This window comes from Heptranchias perlo, unplaced genomic scaffold, assembly GCF_035084215.1.
Source record: "Heptranchias perlo isolate sHepPer1 unplaced genomic scaffold, sHepPer1.hap1 HAP1_SCAFFOLD_62, whole genome shotgun sequence".
Taxonomy (NCBI): domain Eukaryota; kingdom Metazoa; phylum Chordata; class Chondrichthyes; order Hexanchiformes; family Hexanchidae; genus Heptranchias; species Heptranchias perlo.
The window spans coordinates 4,186,687-4,196,455 of record NW_027139644.1 but is presented as its reverse complement, the minus strand read 5'-3'; the positions used below and the strand labels follow the sequence as shown (position 1 = coordinate 4,196,455).

The 9,769-nt window shown below is 48.8% G+C and overlaps 1 non-coding gene across 1 annotated transcript; it reads right to left on the bottom strand.

Moving 5' to 3' along the window:
* Positions 1-4,669: 4,669 nt before the first annotated feature.
* On the bottom strand, positions 4,670-4,742 carry trnam-cau (transfer RNA methionine (anticodon CAU)). Its single transcript has one exon. It is a non-coding gene; the product is annotated as a tRNA-Met (tRNA).
* Between the last annotated feature and the right edge of the window lie 5,027 nt (positions 4,743-9,769).

The window sequence follows — 9,769 nt, the reverse complement described above, 5'->3', positions numbered from 1 at the left end:
CACACGTTCTTTTTTGCAGTTCTAATCGAAGTCTAAACATCGAAAGTCCACGTGTTTTTCAGAAGTTTCCCGTCCTGTTATGTATTTTGAGCAGTTTCCTGCATGTATAAACATCACACCCATGGTTTATATTTTCACACGTTCTTTTTTGCAGTTCTAATCGAAGCCTAAACACCGAAAGTCTAAGTGTTTTTCAGAAGTTTCCCCTCCTTTTATGTATCTTGAGCAGTTTCCCACATCCTTTTCCTGTGATGTGATCATTCTGGGCGCAGGTTGAATGTAATTGGATTTGCTGCAGTCCGCTGACAGCAGGCGATGGAAGCGAGCGCCATGCTGCCGCTGACAGGTGAAGGCAACTTCTGATGCTGTCTGACATCTGGTGGGAGTGGGCGGGGATTTGAAAGTCAACCCATTCCATCAAAATTGGAGCGATAAAGCGGTGCTTGACCAACATTGATATAAACAAACACCCATGGTAGCACCCATGCCTCGTGGCGCAACGGTAGCGTGTCAGCCTCCAGATTAAAAGGTTGCGTGTTCAAATCACGTCGAGGTCACAGTTTTTTCCCTTAGAGTTAGTTTGTGTAATTCTGCAATTAATGTTTTCTTTGCGTCTTCACAGTTAACAGAACCCTGCTCTTAAGTCTGCCTCTGGTTCCCCAGTGTCCGGGAGGGAAGCACCTGATGTCTTCATTTATTTAATGCAAAGTACAGAAGACAAACGTCTTCGTTCAAAAACCACCCTGTAGGTGGACACATAGTGAGATAAACACAGGGCAGGGGTACAGACAGTATCCGGAAACATCGGGAAATAGACAAGAGAAATAGATTGAGCGCTTTGTTATCAGAAGATAGTCTGAACCTCCACGGTCAATGAAAGGGCTTTTGTTGGCCGGTTTCCCATTGCACCTCAGAATTCAGTCGAACTTGGTAGATGGTTGGTTCGGTTCCCTTGTCCCCCACCAGTGGAAAAGGTTTGTCGATCCCACCCGACTAACTCCTTTCAAAAGCCACTCTGTCCAAAGCAAATATATCCTTCCAGATTAAAAGGGAATAAAACTTGAAATGAGCGTCACTGTGGATCAGTTTTCTCACACTCAAAATTATCTGTTCAATGAAGTAAAATACGCAGCTTACAAAGAATAAGGGAGCAGCCACTGTCTCCACTTTTGGCAGGAGAAGAAAATCGATCTGGATGTTTATGGAGACCAAGTTCCAACATAATGTTTCCGCTCGAGACCGAACCGGGGACTTTTCGCGTGTGAAGCAAACGTGATAACCGCTGCACTACGGAAACCGATCAATTTTGATTAACACAGTGGGAAACTGAACAGTGTCATCTCTCTGCTCTTACTTGGAGTGTATTGTTTCAAGTCCAGCAAGAGATACAGATGGTGGCTGCTCCCCCTTTTCTTTAAAAACTCTCAGGGTAGTGGGTTTGAGCCCCACGTTGGGCGAGTACCGTTTAAACTTTTATGCTGCTTCACCGGTGAGCCCCAGCTCTGACACTTCCCCGCACCCCCCGCCTCTTCCGTCTCACCGCGCACGATGGGGACGCACCCGGGCTGATTCTCTCCAATTGGGTTTCCGCCCCTGTCGCAGCATGAAATGGTCCTTCTCAATGTCACAAATGATACCCTATGTTACTACAACCATGATAAACTATCCCTCCTCATCCTTCTCAAATACAATATCTCACCGTGCTGTTATGCTGTTAGACTAGTTTCCTCCCTCTGCTCTTATTTGGAATGTGTTGCTTTTCGTTCTGACAACACTAAGTATCATCGTATTATGTTCGTCCACAAGAGGAGATCATTCGGCCCATCGTGCCTGTTCCGGGTCAAACAAACGTATTCGTTCAAAATTCATTCAGAGATAGATTGAGTGCTTTGTTCTCAGAAAATTGCCTGAACCCCGACAGTCTACAGCTTTCCTCCTCGCTATCAACCACACGGCCTATTTTTGTGTCACCCGCCAATTTCTTCATCATGCCCCCTACGTTTAAGTCCAAATCCTTGATGTATACCACAAAAAGCAAAGGAACAAGTACCGAGCCCTGCGGCACCCCACTGGAAACAGCCTTCCAGCCGCAAAAACACCCGTCGACCATTACACTTTGCTTCCTGCCACTGAGCCAATTTTGGATCCAACAAGCCACATTCCCTTGGATCCCATGGGCCTTTACTTTTTCGACCAATCTGCCCTTTTGGGAATTTTTCAAAAGCCTTGCTAAAATCCATGTAGACTACATCAATTGCGCTACCCTCATCGATCCTCCTTGTCACCTCCTCGAAAAATTCAATCAGGTTCGTCAGACACGACCTCCCCTTAACAAATCCATGCTGACTGTCCTTGATTCGTCCGTGCCGTTCGAAGTGACAGTTCATCCGAGCCCTCAGAAATGATTCCAATAATTTGAAATGGAGTCTTTCTCCTGCTTGCTGCAATAACAGATAAGGCGATTAAAACTAACGAGGCCCGGCTAGCTCAGTCGGTAGAGCATGCGACTGTTAATGTCAGGGTCGTTGGCTCGACCACTTGGGTGTACAGTCTTGGTGAGGTGAATACACCTTGGTGTATTCTTAAATTTTATGCAGTAATGTATGTTTTGTAATAAAAAAAATTCGCAGAAACTTTCGAATCAAACGGGAATCGAACCTCCACACGTTTTCCATTGCTCCACTGGCCCAGTTTTCAAAAAGTATGCAGTCACTCACACTCTCACAGCGCTGGAGAATAAGCAGTTACCGAGTCAGTCTCGGTCATACACACGCGATTCCACGAGTACGGAGTGTCAAAAGGTGCACGGTGAACAATCACCAAAGAGAGAGACAAAAGCTGCTTCCTTTCGATCGCTCAGCTTGTAGAGCGGATAATTATAGTACAATTAACAGATCAAAGTTTGCTGGTTCGAAGTAATAAACGTGCTTTTGGAGTAAGTAGCTCTTGGCCATTCTTTTAAATTTACAGGCAGCCTACGGCTTAACAAGTTGGTGCTGAGGCACAGGAGACCACTTTTCCTTTGTCAAACCTGAAAGCTTTCTGTGTCTGTCAGAACACGGCGGTTTTGTTTGAGCATTTGCCTCTGCTCACCAGCAGGGAGTGCCTTTGAGCAACAACACTTCAAACCGCTTTCAGGCAAAAATGTCTTCGATCAGTCAGACAGGGCTCTCGCTGCTCCCTCAAGCTCGGGGCCGCTGTTCCTTTCCTGAGATCTCATCTACCTTCCACAGGCTCGTGCTCTTCTCCGCATCATTCACGATTACTGGGGCTTCCCGTTCTGCTGTTGCTCACTTGCTTCTGCTCGACACCACCGATTGGAGCAAAGTATTGATTGTCGTCAGGGAGGGGGCCAACCCAAGGCGAGATTTCTCTGCTGATCGTGGAGCTGCTTGGAGGCGAGTGCGAAACAACGACTGTGAAGGGCATTGAATAAAGGGAGCAGTAGCAACAAGGATACAGAATCGGCTAAGGGACAGGAAACAGAGTTGTGGTGAACTGTTGTTTTTCGGACTGGAGGGAGGTGGACAGTGATGTTCCCCTGGGGTCGGTGCTGTAACCAATGCTTTCCTTGACATATATTAATGACTTGAACTTGGGTGTACAGGGCACAATTTCCAAATTTGCAGATGACACCAAACTTGTAAGGGTTAAGAACAGTGAGGAGGATAGTGATGAACTTCAGGAGAATATATGCAGACTGGTTGCATGGGCGGACACATGGCAAATGAAATTTAACGAAGAAAAATGCGAATTGATGCATTTCGGTAGGAAGAACGAGGAGAGGCAATATAAACTAGAGGGCACAATTTTAACAGTGATACAGGAACAGTGAGATCTGGGGGTATATGTGCACATATCATTGAATGTGGCAGGGCAGGTTGAGAAAGCGGTTAAAAAGCATACGGGATCCTGGGCTTTAAAAATAGAGGCAAAGAGTACTAAAGTATGGAAGTCATGATCAACCTTTATAAAACACTGGTTCAGCCACAACTGGAGTATTGTGTCCACTTCTGGGCGCCGCACTTTAGGAAAGATATGAAGGCATTAAAAGGGTGCAGAAGAGATTTACTAGAATAATTCCAGGGACGATGGACTTTAGTTATGTGGATAGACTGGAGAAGCTGGAATTGTTCTTCTGGGAATGGAGACGGTTGCGAGGAGATTTGATACAGATTTTCAAAACCATGAAGTGTTTAGACAGAGTATATAGCGAGAAATCGTTCCTATTTGCAGAAGGGTGAAGGACCAGAGGACATAGATTTAAGGTGATTGGCAAAAGAACCAAAGACGACATGAGGAAAAACGATGGGGCGGGGGAGTGGGACTAGCTGGATTGCTCTTGCATGGAGCTGGTGTGGACTCGATGGGCCGAATGGCCTCCTTCCGTGCTGTAACCTTTCTATGATTCTGGTCGAGTGCTCGCTGAGCATGTGAGAGATAGCAGGATCGATTCTTGCATTCTCCACTCATCTTTTGACTTGGGTCAATTGCCCAGAAACAAAAGTGGCGTCAGTTTTCAGCGAGCCCATGGTCCATGTACTTCTTAAGCTTCACTGCGTGCTACGGTACAGAGAGGTCAAGGGGCAACAAATCTTTTGGCGTGCTGCAGGAAGCAAAAATTCTTTATTTTGGTCTTGAGCAAAGATGGAAAAAAAAAGCTTAATGATGCCTTCTCTGAGGATTGAACTCAGGACCTTCAGATTATGAGACTGACGCGCTGCCTGCTGCGCTAAGAAGACATGTGATGTATAAATCTCCAGGCTGCTCTATCAAGTAGGACAGTTTGCAAGGTGTAAAATCATAAACTCATCGGCAGTTTGCAAAAACTCTCCACCCAGGTGGAAATCGAACCAACAATCTTCTGAATTTTGGTCAGACACTTTCCCCATTGCTCGACTGGCCAAAGGTGTGTCGAGTAAGTCGGAGCTCATACGCTCACAGCGCCGCGGTATGAGCAGGTACCGAGTCAGTCTCGGTCATGCCCACGCGACTCCACGAGTCCGGGAGTGTCAAAAGGCACACGGTGAACAATCACCAAAGAGAGGGACCTTTGCTGCTTCCCTTCGATAGCTCAGCTGGTAGCGTGGAAAACTTGTAGAGATTCAAACTTGAAAGCACAATCACTCTAAAATCGTTGGTTTAATTCTGGCTCAAAATAATGAACGTGCTTTTGGAGTAAGCGCTATTGAGCTCAAGGCCGCTCTCTTAACTTTACAGACTGCTTACTGCTTAAAATGTTGGCGCTTTTCCTTTCTCAAACCTGAAAGCTGTTTTGCTCTAGCATTTGCCTCTGCTCACCAGCAGGGAGTGCCTTTGAGCAACAACACGTCAAACCGCACTCACTTTCAGTCAAAAAAGACTTCTGTCAGTCTTTTGGACAGGTCTCTCGCTGCTCAAAGGAGTGCCGTTGAGCAGCATTTTTTTTTTAAATATTCGAAATATACTTTATTTCATAAATTTAATGATACATACAGTTCAGGGTTGAAGTTCGCAATTTCAATTCAAAACAATACAAAACATATCGCACACACGATGATCCCATTATTTCAATACAATACACAGTACATGTCTTAGAATACATTCTGTATAATAAAAGGTGGGATGGCTTTACACGGTGCTCTTTCCCCGTAGGGCCCTTTCGTAGGCCGCAACGCGCCTCTGCGTCCCGCAGCACGTTCTCCTGGACCTTGGAGTGTGCCAGTCGGCAACACTCGGTCGTGGACAGCTCCTTCAGCTGGAATTCCAGCAGGTTTCGGGCGGACCAAAGGGCCTCCTTCACCGAGTTGATGGTCTTCCAGCAGCAGCTGACATCTGTCTCGGTGTGCCTCCCAGAGAACAGTAGATAGAGCACAGCGTCCTGTGTTACCAAGGTGTTGGGGATCAGCCGGGACACACAGCAACGCATCTCTCTCCAAATTTTCTGCATAAAGGTCCAGTCCACCAGGAGACGGACGACGGTCTCAGTCCCGTTGCAGCCTTGAAGGCAGCTTGAGGTGGTGCTGAGGTACCGTACATGTTGGATGGACTGCAGGGGAAGGGCCCTTCTCACCACCATCCAGCCCACATCCTGGTGCCTGTTGGTCAGTTCTGGCGACGAGACGTTCTGCCAGATGGGAACTGACCGATCGGATCCACCCTCTCCTTTTCCTGCAGGACCCCCAGAACGTTTCACTTTCTGACGGCCTTGTGGTCGAAGTGGTTCTTCCTCAGGAACTTCTCCACCTGGGACAGTGATGGGGGACGATCCAGCTGGACGGGACGTCCTGCGTCTGTTCGGCCACCATGACTAGACCCAGTTTTCTCAGTGTATTGGACAGGTAGAAACTCAGCACGTAGAGACATTTGGTCTTTTTGTACCGGGTCTCTACACACATCCTGAGGCCGCCAAATGCAAAGTTGGCCATCAGGATCAGGGCAGCATTAGGGACGCTTCTGCCGCCTTTGCTTGGGGACTTGTACATGGTGTCCCTGTGGACACATTCTACCTTGGACCTCCAGACGAAGTGAAAGATAGCTCGGGTGACTGTTGCGAAGGAACTGTGGGGAATGGGCCAGACGCTGGCCACGTAGAGCAACACCGCGAGTACTTCACACTTCATCATCAGGTGCCTGTTGGTTATGGAGAGAGAGCGTCCCACCAACATACCAAGCTTCTGTTTGGCTATGGCGACCCGCTCCTCCCATTTCTTGGTGGAGGCTTGGGGCCCCCCGAACCCGATCCCCAACATCATCAGGTAGCCGGACCTGACGGTTAAAGGGACAAAGGATCGGGTCTCCCACCTGCCATAGAATATGTCCTCACTCTTACTGCGGTTCACTGTGGCCCCCTCGAGGCCAGCTCGAAACGTTCGCAGATGCACATCAGTCTGTGGACCGACTGCTGATTGGAGCAAAAGACGGTGACGTCATCCATGTACACGGTGGCCCAATCCCGAGAATCTGCACTGCATGGGATCGTCAACCCCTGATACCTGTGTCCTTCCTGATGGACGGGGTAAATGAACAAGACCACGGAGAGTCGACAGCCCGGCCTGACCCAAGAGCTGATTGGAAAACTCTCTGACTCCCGCCCATTGATTGAGAATGCTCTATGGATGTCCGCGTAGAAGCAGTCGGATCCAATCGCGGATTCCCTCCCCAAGCCCTGTTTTGAAGACCACGTCCATCATGTACGTGTGGAATATCCTGTCAAAGGCCTTCTCCGTGTACAGGCTGATGAGGCAGATGTTCACCGCCTTTCTTGCACGTAGGCGATCGTATACCTGGGCAGCTCAAGGCTATCTGAACTCTTCCTGCCGGGTACAGTGCAGGTCTGATCCGGGTGGATCACCCGCTCCAGAGCAGACTTGAGCCTGTTGGCGATGACCTTGGACAGAATCTTGCATTCGGCATTTAGCAAGGAAATGGGTCGCCAATTTCTTATTTCTTCCCTCTCCCCCTTCTGCTTGTAGATGAGGGTGATGATGCCTTTCGTCATGGACTCTGAAATGCTGCCTGCCAGAAGCAAACTCCCCTACACATCCAGTAGGCCTGGGCCTATCCAGTCCCACAGAGCCGAGTACAACTCAACCGGTAAAACATCATTCCCCGGATTTCTACTATTCTCGAAGGACCGGACGGCCTTTGTCAGCTTTACCAAGGTCAGTGGGCGATCCAGGCTCTGTCAATCGCTGTCCTCTTAGACCTCCGTAATAGAGGACAGGAAGGGTTGGGAGGCCGTGCTGTCTCTGGGCTTTGCGTCATACAGCCCGGCATAAAACGACTTGCTGATCCTCAGTATGTCGGTCTGTGAAGACGTCACCGAGCCCTCTTCCTCCTTCAGGCTGCTGATCACCAGAGGTCTCTCTGTGCAGCTTCTGGAAGAAGAAACGCGAACACTTCTCGTCCTGCCCCACGGAGCGGACTCTGGACCGAAAGGTGATCTTCGAGGCCTCGGAGGCGAAGAGTGAGACTTTCTGGCCCTTCACCTCCCTGAGTTCCTCCCCGACATCCATCCCCATCGACTGCAGCTGGAGCAGATCCTGCACGCTTTAATGGAACTGGGACAATTTCCTCTGTCTCTCTCTTGCCCCTTGAACTGGACGGGTCAAACCGTGAGATCAGAGGCTGAGGCTCTTTAACTGGATGGGTCACAACATGAGATCTCAGGGTGAGGCCGCTTTAACTGGACAGGTCACACCGTGAGAGCTCACGGTGAGATAACTTGAACTGGATGGGTCAAACCGTGAGATCTCAGGGTGAGACCCTTTTAACTGGACGGGTCACACCATAAGATCTCAGGGTGAGACACCTTTAACTGGACGGGTCAAACCGTGAGATCTCAGGGTGAGACCCCTTTAACTGGACGGGTCACACCGTGAGATCACACGGTGAGACTGCTTTAACTGGACGGGTCAAACCGTGAGACCTCAGGGTGAGGCCGCGTTAATTGAACGGGTCTCACCGTGAGATCACAGGGTGAAGTCCCTTTAACTGGACGGATCACACCGTGAGATCACAGGGTGAGGCCCCTTTAACTGGACGGGTGACACCGTGAGATCTCAGGGAAAGGCTCTGTGATTCCAGGTGGTATTTCCTGGCTCGGCTAATTTAAATATGTGAGGCGATGAGAGTGTTGGAGAAATGAAGGCTTGAGATGGCAGAAGCACAGGGTCTCAGCAGCAGTGGGACCAGGACTGTACTTTGTAACTGGTGCAGGGAAACAGCAGTGGGAACGGAAATCACAAAATCACAAGAGACTTAGAGGTCCATGTATACAGATCATTAAAATGTCATGGGCAGGTACAGAAAATAATCATAAAAGTCTCATGAATGCTGGCCTTTATATATAGAAGACCAGAATACAATGGGGTAGAAGTTATGCTACAACTAGACAAAGCCCTGGTTAGACCACACTGAGAGTACAGTGTTCAGTTGTGGGTACCACACCTTCGGAAGGACATATTGGTCTTGGGAGTGCAGCGCAGATTTACAAGAATGTTACCTGGACACTGAGGAGGAAATTTGGATATGGCCTGTTTTTGGGCGGGAGGAGCACGATCCGCTGTTACCCCGTGCCCAATGGTCCCTGCGCAGGCAGGACGAGATTTTCGTCAGGCCTGAGGACTCACCTGCAATCTGCGTTGGAGATCAGCGTTGAACGAGGATTGCATGAAATTCGCACTTTCCACCAGCAGGGGGAAGCTCCAATCACTTAAAGGCAGGCTGTCTGTTAGAAATCTATTAAAGGTAGCTGGTACCTGTTATTTGATGAATATAACAACCTGCTGTCTGCAAGGAGTATGAACGGAGATGAGACATCGCACACATTTTCCACGGATGCAGGTCCCATCCCTATTTTGACATACTGATGAGTTAATTTAAAATATCGAATAAAGGTTGCACACCACTAAATCCCACATCCTCCAATCTGCATGCCAGAACTCACCAATCTGCCGGTCTGAGAACACCTGCACCAAGGTTCTCTGCTGAATCTCTTGGTGCAAGAGGTGGACTGAAGGAGGGACATCCTATATCCACGGTGGGCAAGAGGTCCTCCAGACATACACCCAAAAGGGAGTGGGAGGCAGTAGGGGATGAGGTCAATGCCAGGTGCACAGTATCATGAACATGGATGCAGTACAGGAAGAAGTTCAATGCTTTGACATGAGTGGTCAAGATGAGCGAGGTCAACTTTCAAGTTGGGCCTCCTACCAACTACACCACTAGCCGCACCCATTGCTCCACGCACGACACACCCCATCACCCATATACCAACACACTCTTT